This window comes from Triticum dicoccoides, chromosome 1B (genome assembly GCF_002162155.2).
Source record: "Triticum dicoccoides isolate Atlit2015 ecotype Zavitan chromosome 1B, WEW_v2.0, whole genome shotgun sequence".
NCBI classification, from domain to species: Eukaryota; Viridiplantae; Streptophyta; class Magnoliopsida; order Poales; family Poaceae; genus Triticum; species Triticum dicoccoides.
The window spans coordinates 661772504-661787452 of record NC_041381.1 but is presented as its reverse complement, the minus strand read 5'-3'; the positions used below and the strand labels follow the sequence as shown (position 1 = coordinate 661787452).

The following is a 14949-nucleotide window of genomic DNA, read 5'->3' as shown; positions in this document are numbered from 1 at the left end:
TATATGGCACTCAAGGCGCAAAGCTCTTCGTGAGAATATTTTTCAGAGCCCTCAAGCAACACACGGTTTTATCATGAAGTATTTGCATGAGCTTGAAGAATGCAAACTGAAGAAAACCCCGTTGCTGCATTCTGCTACTACGCCGCGACAACATCGAAGTGGATTGCACCGCCGAGCGGGATGGCGAAGATCAGAGTTGATGGATCTGTCGCCAGGTCAGACATGAAGGAACATTCAGTGCAGTATGCATGAATTCAGAAGGAGTCTTCATGCGGGTGTCGGCCATTAGATGCTATGGCATCACAGACCCGGCAACTCTCGAAGCTCTTTCTTGCCGAGAGGCACTAGCGCTGGCACAAGACCTGGCATTATCACATGTTGTCATAGCTTCGGATAGCCAAGGGGTGGTGCGTGATATTGTCCAAGGATCTGGAGGAATGTATGCAAGCACCGTAAAGGAGATTACGGCTACTTCCGTGCAATTTCAGCATTGTACCTTCATCTTTGATGGCCGTGAGACTAATCAAGAGGCACATAGCCTCGCCCAACATGCTTTTGGACTCGATTTAGGACGCCATATGTGGCTAATAAACCCTCCAAATTTACGTTGTATTCCCATGAACATTTAGTTGAATAAAGCAAGTATGTTTGGATTTAAAAAAAGCTAAAATATCGTGAGCACAATGCGGTGTGAGGGCGTTAATCTGAGCCACGAGAACTATATCTCGCTTATGGCGAGATTATCAACCATCTCGTCTGAAGCTTTTTCCTGCACCTGGGCCAGCCTGTTCGTCTGCTCGCTAAGTGTGAGAGCTTGGAAGCTTTTTTCTTTTTCTTCCGATTTGTCTATTTATTTTATGGTTTTCGGTTATCTGTGTTTCTCCTGTTTACTGTTTTCATCAATTTTTTCATTTTTATTGGTTTCCCTTTTTTCCCTTTGTTTTCTTTAGTTTCCTTAGTTTCTTTCTTGGGTTTTTTCTTTCTTTTCCTTTTTCCTTCATTTCCCCTTTTCTCCCCTTTTCTTTGCTTCTTTTTGCAATGGGTTTTCTTTTTTTTGTTTCTTCCTTGTTTTTTTATCATACTTCCGTTTCCTCTGGTTTTTCCTCTGCTTTCTTATGTTTCTTCGTCCCTTTCCATCATTTTTCCTCTTTCTTCGACAAATATCTAACACAATTTACATTTCTGGTGCACATGTGGAACATTTTCTGGATGCGCGTTCTACATTTCTCAAATACATGATGTGTATTTCTTCTTAAAAAACATGTTATGAGCACTTCTTAAAATAAATGGTCAACAATTCTTTTGGTACACGCTGAACATTTATTTATTTTGATAAACATTTTTGTAAACTGTGTGAATTTTTTTAAATACATGACTAACATTTTTCTCAACATTTTTTGATGTCTATTTTTTCATACATATTTTTACATTTTTTGTATACACCAAAAACATTTTTATATATATTTAATATTTTTTAAATATGTGACTAACATTTTTGACAACCTATATTTTTTATGTATACATTTTCTAGACACGTTGTAAAAAATTGTATACATCAGGAACATTTTTTATAGACACATTTAATTTTTTTCAATAAACATTGACTAGTCTTTTCTATACATCAGGATTTATATATACATGTTTAAAATTTTCCAAATACATGATTAACATTTTTCTTAAACATATATATTTTATATATAATTTTGCCATACACATTCTACATTTTTGTATACATCGGGAATATTTTTCATATACACATTTGACATTATCCAGATACATGATTAAAAAATAAAACTTATATTTTTTATGTCTATTTTTTCCATACAAATTTAGAAAAAAATTATACATTTCTTCGATACACATTTAACATTTCTACATGCATAATTATCATTTTTCAAAAAATTGAAAACCTGTACCTTTTTATTTCTACTTTTTTTCATACACATTGTACATTTTTTGTATGCATCAAAAACATTTTTTCTATACACATTTAACATTTTCTAAATGCATGATTAATATTTTTGAACTTGATGCGCCCTTTGCTTTTTAGTGGAATGTGCCCTTTGCTATGACTACAATGTGGAAGATAGAATGCATTTATTCTTCAGCTTCAGTCAAGGCTTCTGGTGGAGTATTGATATGGAATGGAACGCTGATGGAACATATATCCCGTGACCATTGATGCTAGACACATATACCAATGGGAATTCTTCATGAAAATCCTAATTATTGGATGTTGGTCCATATGGAAGCAGAGAAATGGCAGATATTTGAGAATAAGCAATGTACATTGATGCATGCAAGCAAGATTTCAGGAACACTTTTCACCACAAAGTCACAATGATTACGAATCTTACCCCCTACGAGTCCGGTCTCCGGGGGCGCTAATACCAATACCAGGTACCGATTTCCAGAGGTACCGATCAGCAAGGTACCCATTCCAAAGGTACCGATCCTTTGAACTCATGCTTTGCTATTAAAGGGAATTCCTCCTCACGTCGAAAACTCTATTTATTTGGGATCGGTCTTCCTCGTTCGTTCCCTCGATCGGTCACTCCTCGTCGACCTTGTTCTTAATGGTATTGCTAGGTTTTGAAAAACAACCTTGAATAAGACCAACATTATGAACTACTACTCGCTGAAGTACTTCGCTTTCAAGTAGACGGACTTGATTTGATCCCGTGAGTGTGATGTCAAGGATAGGTAGTGTGTAATAGGACCTTCTTTTATTTTTTTTACCCTGACATGCTTGTATATATCCATTGAACTATTGTACATCCTCTCATTTTCTAATTATAAATGAAAAAAAATCACATTACTCTTTTTTGTAAAAAGGAGATTTTTATAATAGATATATTCAGAATATTTCAAAATACAAGAAAAGCTAACAAAACAAAAAAAATGAATGCGAATGTAAAAAAATGAAAGAAAGAAAAAACTTTGAAGGTCTGTCTGTGCTGGGCTGGCCCAATCGGGCAGCTGCCTTCTTCAGTGAGACGTCCTATCTCGCTCGAAGCGAGGCATAGGTGCGCCTAATCTCAACTCCAACCGTCTCCTCCCCTAAATTCCTTGCCGGATTGCATCCTCCTCCGTCGCATTCCTTCCTTTCTCCTCCCTTCTAGTCATGTCGTGCCATCCGCAAGATCACTTGAAGTCCAGGTTTGTGGGCTTGCGAGGAGGCGTCAGCTGCCAGCCATCGTGGGAGAAGGAGGATGGCGCCGCTCATCGACACGTCGCCGTCGTTTCCTACGCTGGAGACAAGTGCCGGGATGGCGGGCGAGAGTAGCTTAATTATCCTCTTTCCACGGTACCAACATCAACATGCTGTCTCTCTAGCATTTGTCCCACCCCAACATGGGCGTTCGTATAGATGTGCGATCCGGGTCACGCATGACACGAAAAGCGTCCACGTTAGCCTCCTCCTCTTGTTGTAGCTCTCTCCTCTCCCCTTTCTCCCTCATCAACGCCGTGTTGGGCCATTCCGAGCTGCTTCCAGCTAGAGCGCACAAAGTCCTCCCCCTCCAAATCCTCTCTATTTATCACCACCATTCCTCTCCGATCTCCTCCAAGCTTGCTTCATTCCTCCTGCGCTCCGTCGAGCTCCCACAGGTCATCAACTCCAGCGACGGCGGCCGGATCGAGCGCGATCCACGACCGCAACGCGCCTTCGCTTCATCACCACATAGGTAAAAATATCTTGCTGGTTTGAGTGCATTCCTTAAAAGGACCAGGTACATATCTTACTATACATATGCATCATTGGTTCAGATCTGCATATGCAGCGCCATAGTTGCGCGATCTGCCAAGTGTTAGCACAGGCATCTCCCACTTGCCGGTCATGCACTGAATTTGCCAATCTTTCTTTTAGCCAAGATACTACAGTACTGTAGCTTCTAAAGAAGCTGAGAGGGGGCGTGGCCATTGCGTGGATCTAACTCTCGTATGGTTCATAGGTTCAGGAAAGAGGTGAAGGTCAGCTATGAAGGGGAGCAGGCTGATTACTCTTCTGTTTCTCGGGTATCTCGCAGCAGCTGGACAGTGTAAGCAAGCATACATACACTGCATTCTTACTCTTCTGTTCATTGTCTGAAGAAAACAAAAATTGACACACTGTGCACTGAGGAACACTGCATCTATTGTCTATTTGATAGGCTACCAATATCATGGTTCACCGCTACATGAAGGCAAAATCAACGTGAAAATGTGCATCCCAAGGAACTGCGACGATCCAAATAACGAAGTCGGATCCAAAGGGTGCTACTACTGCGTCTCACGTCCGGGCAAAGCGTCGTGTTGGCACAAGTTGAAGGAATGCCAAGCAAATTGCCCAACCTGCACCCCGAATTGCCCACCGGGCTCGGCAATTGAATTTGAAGCATGCACATGAGTGCTTGAATTATTATGTTCATGTTCGATACTGTAAGTTAGCTCGGTGATATTCGAGCAAAATAAATGTGTTGATGGACATGTACCTTTGCCTCTAGTTTGTGCGTCCAATCTGGTAAGATTGGTTTCAGCTAAATGTATGTCAGGGTTCATGATTAATAAAGTGAAACGAAGAATGGTCCCTCTTGGCCGTTCTTCATGTATGTCAGGGTCTGATATGTACATGCTGTCGTGGGCATGACCGCCGAGGTACACTTCGCAGGCTTCCAGGATGCACGGCACGCGGCAAGTGAAGTGCTCCTCAACGAACTTGTCAAAATGCTAAATGGAGATAGGGAGATAGGATCATAGGAGGGGAGAGACCGGCAAGGTAGGAGTACAACTGAAGTCTCCATATTTGTACTCCTCATAATGAAAGAGAAAAAAGAGGAGCTGAGTGATATCTCTACTTCTCTTCTCTACTACCTAAAAGAAATGTAACGTTTCCTCTCCCCTCTTACGTTTCTTCAGACACCACCGTATCGCTCGTCGATCGTCCTCCACTCGCCAACACATGGGCCAAAGACCAAAGCCCAACCCCCCGAGAACGAGCCAGCCTACACGCTGCCATCAGTACGCGCTCGCCGCCGCAGCCGCCGCCGTGCTCTCTCTCCATCTCGTGCGCTTCCCCACCGAATCAATCCATCTATCCGTACTCCTCGCTCTCTTCCTCTTGGGACTCGTCAGATCTGCACGGGTGGTGGCTAACCCCACCGGATGGTACTCTCTCCTATCTTCTCGAGGCAAATGATCATGCCAGCCCTCCCAATGACGCCGCCATGGGTGATCCCTAATAAACTCCTCCCTGTCCTCTAGGTACCCTCTTGTGTTAGACTGGGAACCACATGGAGAAGTCTGCACCGCTGATGGGTGCCCCCTTCTGTTTCTGTGTCATGCGCCATTCCGCTGACCTCGTGTAGCTCGACCTGGATGCACTCCGCCTACACGAGGGCGGTGCCAAGACAGGCAGCAACAGTATGAGCTTGCTACTTTGTAAGATAGACGGTCTCCTCCTCTCTCTCTTTTTTTGGCATTTTATCAGTGTACTGCATGGGATAAATTGACTACTGAGTAGTGAGTACTGATACAATATGTACATTGCAGATTTGATGCAGTTGGTGCAACATTGAACCATTCTTCTATCTTGGCGCAGATCATGGCTGGAGGTAATCTGGTTTTGGCAATGAAGTTCCAATTGCAGAAAGAACGGAGGAAACACAACAAGCTTAAGCCTGTTAATTGCCGTAACAAACTCCCCGCCCAATCTCCCAATCATCCATGCATGATGCATAGTCACCGATCACCTAAATCATGTTGCTGAAATGGTCACATCTCAGTTTAGATGTATTGCGATTCTGAAAATTTTCACGACCTTTGTATCTGAATTTAATTGATGGTCATGTGTGCGTACATATTCAGAAAATGGTTACTATTTTATTTCTGTTAGATTCAGTGCATATGAAATAAAATAGTAATTTATGAGGATACTACAAGCAGAGAAAGATCACTAGCAGTTAAGAGGGAATGGTCCAAAGTGGTCATAATATCTCGGCCAAAACGATAAAGTTGTTAGTTGTGACCACAAAGTATGGCATTGTGTCATTGTCCAAAGGTAATTCTAATTTGTTGTGCCCCGGCTCAGTTGAGAACTGCAAATTATGTGAGGCATACGAGTTATATGCTTTTATACTCTATAGTTCAAACTATCATCATGTTCATTGCCAATACTCTTGGTGAATCCCATGTTTTCAGATAACAATAAGGTTTCTGAATATTTTGCGCTACACGGGCCTTAGAGGAAGGATGTGGCGACTTCAGAGCTAAGTGTCAGAGAGAAGCGAGTTACTCCTCTCGTTAGGGTTTCTACCTCCTCTCGGGGCGACAACGTCGCCGTTGAGTTCCCCTGTTTCCCTGCCGCCGATCCACGCCCTGCTGTTACCCCAGAGAGATAGGAGCGGCCGGCGTGTCGCTGCTTGTTCTCTGGTAGGGGCTGCGGGGTGCGGTAGAGCTAGGGTTTCCACACAAAACCCGTTTTCGAGATCATCTCATCGGGTTAGAGATACAGATGGCATATGATGGAGTCCTGAGCTCCTCTGGTCTCAGCGAGGTGGAGAAGATGATGGAGGATCTAGGCCTGCGCGAGGAGGACCTCGACAACGTCGTCTTCGACGAGAAGGAGGTGCCGCAGGAGGCGGTGAGATGGATGGCTTTGGCGAGGGTCAATACGAGCAAGACCTATAGCTAGACCTGGTTTTACAGGAACATGTGCTCGGCATGGGATGCAGCATAGGAAGTGAAGTTCAAACCTTTGGAAGATAATCTCTATACAGTCAAATTTTCGTGCCTTGGGGACTGGGAGAGAGTCATGCAAGACGGCCTGTGGAATTTTAGGGGTGATGCGGTGCTCATAGTGCCGTATGATGGAGTCACTAAACCATCAACTGTCAAGCTGGAAACTATTAACGTTTGGATTCAGATTCATGATGTGCCTGACTTGTATGCCCACTTAGTTGGCCCGATGGCGAAGAAGGTAGGAGAGGTGTTGTATGCTGAAACGGGCTCCAATGATTTTACTGGAAACTTTTATCGTGTGTGGGTTCGCATCAACGTTCTCAAACCTCTGAAGAACGCTGTTTCGATGGTAAGAGATGGACACAGGCAAATCTACAGGGTAAAGTACGAGCGGCTTCGTGACTGGTGTGCCGTATGTGGTATGTTAGGGCATCTTTACAAAGAGCATGGTAATGGGATACAGCCACCCTCGGCGTTGGTTTTCAAGGATCTACGTGCCTCCTGGTTCATGCGAGCAGGGAGAGGACCGGGTGAGGGCAATGGACGTCGCGGTGGCCGTCGGGGTGGCCGCGCTGGTGGCCACACGGGAGGACGGATGGGGGTTGATCCAGGAGCAACCCAAGAAGATTTTTGTCAGGACAGTGGGTATGGATCAGCACCTTTGGTTGATGTGGACATGACCGATCAGAATAGGAAGAGATCCAACCCATCTAGTGCAAATCCCATGCCGACTCAACAGATGGGGAAAGGGGGCCAAAGTGACCAGAACAGCACACAGATAGCATCCAACCAATTGGCGATTGTCCCCCACCTCCCTTCGCCGATCAGCCCTCCGTCAAAGAGGGATACAAAGAGAAACAAACATGCTGCAGAAGAGAAGGAAATTGCTTCGAAAATCAGTTTGGCGGGCTCCCAGGTGGGGCGCCGCCAGGCCCAATGAGTGTCTTCTGCTGGAACTGTCGTGGCGCGGGCAAACCTGCGGCAGTTCGCGAACTGCGTGATTTCGCGTTGAAGTTTGCCCCTACCGTACTATGTATTGTTGAGACACAAATTAGTGGAGTACGTGTAGAAGCTTTTGCTAGCACTCTAGGGTATGATAACTCATATGCAATAAACAGTCAGGGTAGAAGCGGTGGAATTGGCATGTTTTGGAATAATACAATCGATGTTGAGATTTTGGGCGACTCTGTTTACCACATTGATGCGAAAATACAGGAGGCGGGACAGGACCCATGGCGATTGACATGCTTTTATGGGGAGGCCCAAACTAGTCTGAGGCACCAAACTTGGGATCTAATGAAAAACTTGGCAGCTTTAAATGACTTGCCTTGGGTCTGTGTGGGGGATTTCAACGAGGTGCTACGTCAGGAAGAACACCAGGGCGTAGCTAAAAGAAGTAATGCACAAATCCATGTTGGAAACGTTGCAGAAAATAAAAAAATTCTACGCTTCACCAAGATCAATCTATGGAGTTCATCTAGCAACGAGAGAGAGGAGTGCATCTACATACCCTTGTAGATCGCGAGCGAAAGCATTCAAAAGAACGGGTTGAGGGAGTCGTACTCGTCGTGATCCAAATCACCGATGATCCTAGTGCTGAACGGACAACACCTCCGCGTTCAACACACGTACGGTTGGGAAGACATCTCCTCCTTCTTGATCCAGCAAGGGGGAAGGAGAGGTTGATGGAGATCCAGCAGCACGACGGCGTGGTGGTGGAAGCAGCGGTGATCTCGGCAGGGCTTCGCCAAGCTCAGTGAGAGGGAGAGGTGGTACGGGGGGAGAGGGAGGCGCCAGGGACTAGGGTGCGGCTGCCCTCCCTCCCCCCTCTTTATATAGGGGGCCTAGGGGGTGCGCCGGCCCTGGAGATCCCATCTCCAAGGGGGGCGGCAGCCTAGGGGGGACTTGCCCCCCCAAGTCAAGTGGGGCGCCCCCCCCCACCCCTAGGGTTTCCAACCCTAGGCGCAGGGGAGGCCCAAGGGGGGGCGCACAAGCCCACCAGGGGCTGGTTCCCTTCCCCTTTCAGCCCACGTGGCCCTCCGGGATAGGTGGCCCCACCCGGTGGACCCCCGGGACCCTTCTGGTGGTCTCGGTACAATACCGGTGACCCCCGAAACTTTCCCGGTGGCCGAAACTAGACTTCCCATATAGAATTCTTTACCTCCGGACCATTCTGGAACTCCTTGTGACGTCCGAGATCTCATCCGGGACTCCGAACAACTTTCAGGTTTCCGCATACTAATATCTCTACAACCCTAGCGTCACCGAACCTTAAGTGTGTAGACCCTACGGCTTCGGGAGACATGCAGACATGACCAAGACGACTCTCCGGTCAATAACCAACAGCGTGATCTGGATACCCATGTTGGCTCCCACATGTTCCACGATAATCTCATCGGATGAACCACGATGTCGAGGATTCAATTAATCCCGTATACAATTCCCTTTGTCAATCGGTACGTTACTTGCCCGAGATTCGATCGTCGGTATCCCAATACCTCATTCAATCTCGTTACCAGCAAGTCACTTTACTCGTACCATAATGCATGATCCCGTGACCAAACACTTGGTCACATTGAGCTCATTATGATGATGCATTATCGAGTGGGCCCAGAGATACCTCTCCGTCATACGGAGTGACAAATCCCAGTCTCGATCCGTGTCAACCCAACAGATACTTTCGGGGATACCTGTAGTATACCTTTATAGTCACCCAGTTACGTTGTGATGTTTGGTACACCCAAAGCACTCCTACAGTATCCGGGACTTACACGATCTCATGGTCTAAGGAAATGATACTTGACATTGGAAAAGCTCTAGCAAACGAACTACACGATCTTGTGCTATGCTTAGGATTGGGTCTTGTCCATCACATCATTCTCCTAATGATGTGATCCCGTTATCAACGACATCCAATGTCCATAGTTAGGAAACCATGACTATCAGTTGATCAACGAGCTAGTTAACTAGAGGCTTACTAGGGACATGTTGTGGTCTATGTATTCACACATGTATTACGATTTCCGGATAACACAAATATAGCATGAATAATAGACAAATATCATGAACAAGGAAATATAATAATAATCCTTTTATTATTGCCTCTAGGGCATATTTCCAACAGTCTCCCACTTGCACTAGAGTCAATAATCTAGTTACTTTGTGATGAATCGAACACCCATAGAGTTCTGGTGTTGATCATGTTTTGCTCGCGGAAGAGGTTTAGTCAACGGATCTGCGACATTCAGATCCGTATGCACTTTGCAAATATCTATGTCTCCATCTTGAACATTTTCACGAATGGAGTTGAAGCGACGCTTGATGTGCCTGGTCTTCTTGTGAAACCTGGGCTCCTTGGCAAGGGCAATAGCTCCAGTGTTGTCACAGAAGAGAGAGATCGGCCCCAACGCATTGGGTATGACTCCTAGGTCGGTGATGAACTCCTTCATCCATATTGCTTCATGTGCTGCCTCCGAGGTTGCATTGTACTCCGCTTCACATGTAGATCCCGCCACGACGCTTTGCTTGCAACTGCACCAGCTTACTGCCCCTCCATTCAAAATATACATGTATCCGTTTGTGAGTTAGAGTCATCCAGATCTGTGTCGAAGCTAGCGTCGACGTAACCCTTTATGACGAGCTCTTCGTCACCTCCATAAACGAGAAATATATCCTTAGTCCTCTTCAGGTACTTTAGGATATTCTTGACCGTTGTCCAGTGTTCCTTGCCGGGATTACTTTGGTACCTACCTACCAAACTTACGGCAAGGTTTACATCGGGTCTGGTACACAGCATGGCATACATAATAGACCCTATGGCTGAGGCATAGGGGATGACACTCATCTCTTCTATATCTTCTGCTGTGGTCGGGCATTGAGCCGAGCTCAATCTCACACCTTGCAATACAGGCTAGAACCCTTTCTTGGACTGATCCATATTGAACTTCTTCAATATCTTATCAAGGTATGTGCTTTGTGAAAGACCTATGAGGCGTCTTGATCTATCCCTATAGATCTTGATGCCTAATATGTAAGCAGCTTCTCCAAGGTCCTTCATTGAAAAACACTTATTCAAGTAGGCCTTAATGATGTCCAAAAGTTCTATATCATTTCCCATCAAAAATATGTCATCCACATATAATATGAGAAATGCTACAGAGCTCCCACTCACTTTCTTGTAAACGTAGGCTTCTCCATAAGTCTGCATAAACCCAAACGCTTTGATCATCTCATCAAAGCGAATGTTCCAACTCCGAGATGCTTGCACCAGCCCATAAATGGATCGCTGGAGCTTGCATACCTTGTTAGCATTCTCAGGATCGACAAAACCTTCCGGCTGCATCATATACAGTTCTTCCTTAAGATAGCCGTTAAGGAATGCCGTTTTGACGTCCATTTGTCATATCTCATAATCATAGTATGCGGTAATTGCTAACATGATTCGGCCGGACTTCAGCTTCGCTACGGGAGAGAAAGTCTCATCGTAGTAAACCCCTTGAACTTGCCGATAACCCTTAGCGACAAGTCGAGCTTTATAGATGGTAACATTACCATCCGCGTCTGTCTTTTTCTTAAAGATCCATTTGTTTTCTATCGCTCGCCGATCATCGGGCAAGTCTGTCAAAGTCCATACTTTGTTTTTATACATGGATCCTATCTCGGATTGCATGGCTTCAAGCCATTTGTTGGAATCTAGGCCCGCAATTGCTTCTTCATAGTTCGAAGGTTCACCATTGTCTAACAACATGATTTCCAGGACAGGGTTGCCATACCACTCTGGTGTGGAACGTGTCCTTGTGGACCTACAAAGTTCAGTAGCAACTTGATCCGAAGTACCTTGATCATCATCATTAATTTCCTCTCCAGTCAGTGTAGGCACCACAGGAACATTTTCCTGAGCTGTACTACTCTCCGGTTCAAGAGGTAGTACTTCATCGAGTTCTACTTTCCTCCCACTTACTTCTTTCGAGAGAAACTCTTTCTCCAGAAAGGACCCGTTCTTGGCAACAAAGATCTTGCCTTCGGATCTAAGGTAGAAGGTATACCCAATGGTTTCCTTAGGGTATCCTATGAAGACGCATTTTTCCGACTTGGGTTCGAGCTTCTCAGGTTGAAGTTTCTTGACATAAGCATTGCATCCCCAAACTTTTAGAAACAACAGTTTAGGTTTCTTCCCAAACCATAATTCATACGGTGTCGTCTCAACGAATTTAGACGGTGCCCTATTTAAAGTGAATGTAGCTGTCTCTAAAGCGTATCCCCAAAATGATAGCGGTAAATCGGTAAGAGACATCATAGACCGCACCATATCCAATAAAGTGCGATTACGACATTCAGACACACCGTTACGCTGAGGTGTTCCAGGCGGCGTGAGTTGTGAAACGATTCCACATTTCCTTAAGTGCGTACCAAATTCGTGACTTAAATATTGTCCTCCACGATCTGATCGTAAGAACTTTATCTTTCGTTCACGTTGATTCTCTACCTCATTCTGAAATTCCTTGAACTTTTCAAAGGTTTCAGACTTGTGTTTCATCAAGTAGACATACCCATGTCTACTTAAGTCATCAGTGAGAGTGAGAACATAACGATAGCCTCCGCGAGCCTCAATGCTCATTGGAAAGCACACATCAGTATGTATGATTTCCAATAAGTTGGTTGCTCGCTCCATTGTTCCGGAGAACGGAGTCTTGGTCATTTTCCCCATGAGGCATGGTTCGCATGTGTCAAATGATTCATAATCGAGAGACTCTAAAAGTCCATCAGCATGGAGCTTCTTCATGCACTTGACACCAATGTGACCAAGGCGGCAGTGCCACAAGTATGTGGGACTATCGTTATCAACCTTACATCTTTTGGTATTCACACTATGAATATGTGTAACATCACGTTCAAGATTCATCAAGAATAAACCATTGACCAGCGGGGCATGACCATAAAACATATCTCTCATATAAATAGAACAACCATTATTCTCGGATTTAAATGAGTAGCCATCTCGTATTAAACGACATCCAGATACAATGTTCATGCTCAAAGCTGGCACTAAATAACAATTATTGAGGTTTAAAACTAATCCCGTAGGTAAATGTAGAGGTAGCGTGCCGATGGCAATCACATCGACCTTGGAACCATTTCCGACGCACGTCGTCACCTCGTCCTTCGCCAGTCTCCGCTTATTCCGCAGCTCCTGCTTTGAGTTACAAATATGAGCAACTGCACCGGTATCAAATACCCAGGAGCTACTACGAGTACTGACAAGGTACACATCAATTACATGTATATCACATATACCTTTAGTGTTGCCGGCCTTCTTGTCCACTAAGTATTTGGGGCAGTTCCGCTTCCAGTGACCCTTCCCTTTGCAATAAAAGCACTCAGTCTCAAGCTTGGGTCCATTCTTTGGCTTCTTCCCAGTAACTGGCTTACCGGGCGCGGCAACTCCCTTGTCTTCCTTCTTGAGGTTCTTCTTACCCCTGCCTTTCTTGAAACTAGTGGTTTTATTAACCATCAACACTTGATGTTCCTTTTTGATTTCCACCTCCGCTGATTTCAGCGCTGAAAATACTTCAGGAATAGTTTTCACCATCCCTTGCATATTGTAGTTCATCACAAAGCTCTTGTAGCTAGGTGGGAGCGACTGAAGGATTATGTCAATGACCGCCTCGTCTGGGAGGTTAATGTCCAGCTGGGACAAGTGGTTGTGCAACCCAGACATTTTGAGTATGTGCTCACTGACAGAACTATTTTCCTCCATCTTACAACTGTAGAACTTGTCGGAGACTTCATATCTCTCGACCCGGGCATGAGCTTGGAAAACCATTTTCAGCTCCTCGAACATCTCATATGCTCCGTGTTGCTCAAAACGCTTTTGGAGCCTCGATTCTAAGCTGTAAAGCATGCCGCACTGAACGAGGGAGTAATCATCAGCACATGACTGCCAAGCATTCATAATGTCTTGGTTCTCTGGGATGGGTGCATCACCTAGCGGTCCTTCTAGAACATATGCTTTCTTGGCAGCTATGAGAATGATCCTCGGGTTCCGGACCCAGTCCGAATAGTTGTTGTCATCATTTTTCAGCTTGGTTTTCTCTAGGAACGCGTTGAAGTTGAGGTTGACATGAGCGTTGGCCATTTGATCTACAAGACATTTTTGCAAAGGTTTTTAGACTAAGTTCATGATAATTAAGTTCATCTAATCAAATTATTTAATGAACTCCCACTCAGATTAGACATCCCTCTAGTCATCTAAGTGATACATGATCCGAGTCAACTAGGCCGTGTCCGATCATCACGTGAGACGGACTAGTCATCATCGGTGAACATCTCCATGTTGATCGTATCTTCCATACGACTCATGTTCGACCTTTCGGTCTCTTGTGTTCCGACGCCATGTCTGTACATGCTAGGCTCGTCAAGTTAACCTAAGTGTTTTGCATGTGTAAATCTGTCTTACACCCGTTGTATGTGGACATTGGAATCTATCACATCTGATCATCACGTGGTGCTTCGAAACAACGAACTTTCGCAATGGCGCATAGTTAGGGGGAACACTTTCTTGAAATTATTATGAGGGATCATCTTATTTACTACCGTTGTTCTAAGCAAATAAGATGCAAAAACATGATAAACATCACATGCGATCAAATAGTGACATGATATGGCCAATATCATATAGCTCCTTTGATCTCCATCTTCAGGACGCCATGATCATCTTCGTCACCGGCATGACACCATGATCTCCATCATCGTGTCTCCATGAAGTTGCGCCAACTATTACTTCTACTACTATGGCTAACGGTTTCGCAATAAAGTAAAGTAATTACATGGCGTTTAATCATTGACACGCAGGTCATACAATAATTAAGACAACTCCTATGGCTCCTGCCGGTTGTCATACTCATCGACATGCAAGTCGTGATTCCTATTACAAGAACATGATCTCATACATCACATTTATATCATTCATCACAACTTTTGGCCATATCACATCACAAGGCATATGCTGCAAAAACAAGTTAGACGTCCTCTAAATGTTGTTGCATGTTTTTACGTGGCTGCAATAGGGTTCTAGCAAGAACGTTTCTTACCTACGTAAAAGCCACAACGTGATATGCCAATTTCTATTTACCCTTCATAAGGACCCTTTACATCGAATCCGCTCCGACTAAAGTGGGAGAGACAGACACCCGCTAGCCACCTTATGCAACTCGTGCATGTCAGTCGGTGGAA

At 44.8% G+C, this 14949-nt stretch overlaps 1 long non-coding RNA gene across 1 annotated transcript; it reads left to right on the top strand.

Annotated features, from left to right (window-relative positions):
• Positions 1-3515: 3515 nt before the first annotated feature.
• Positions 3516-4589, top strand: LOC119311619. The gene is made up of 3 exons (XR_005151121.1): positions 3516-3686; positions 3954-4040; positions 4152-4589. It is a non-coding gene; the product is annotated as an uncharacterized LOC119311619 (long non-coding RNA).
• The last annotated feature ends 10360 nt before the right edge of the window (positions 4590-14949 follow it).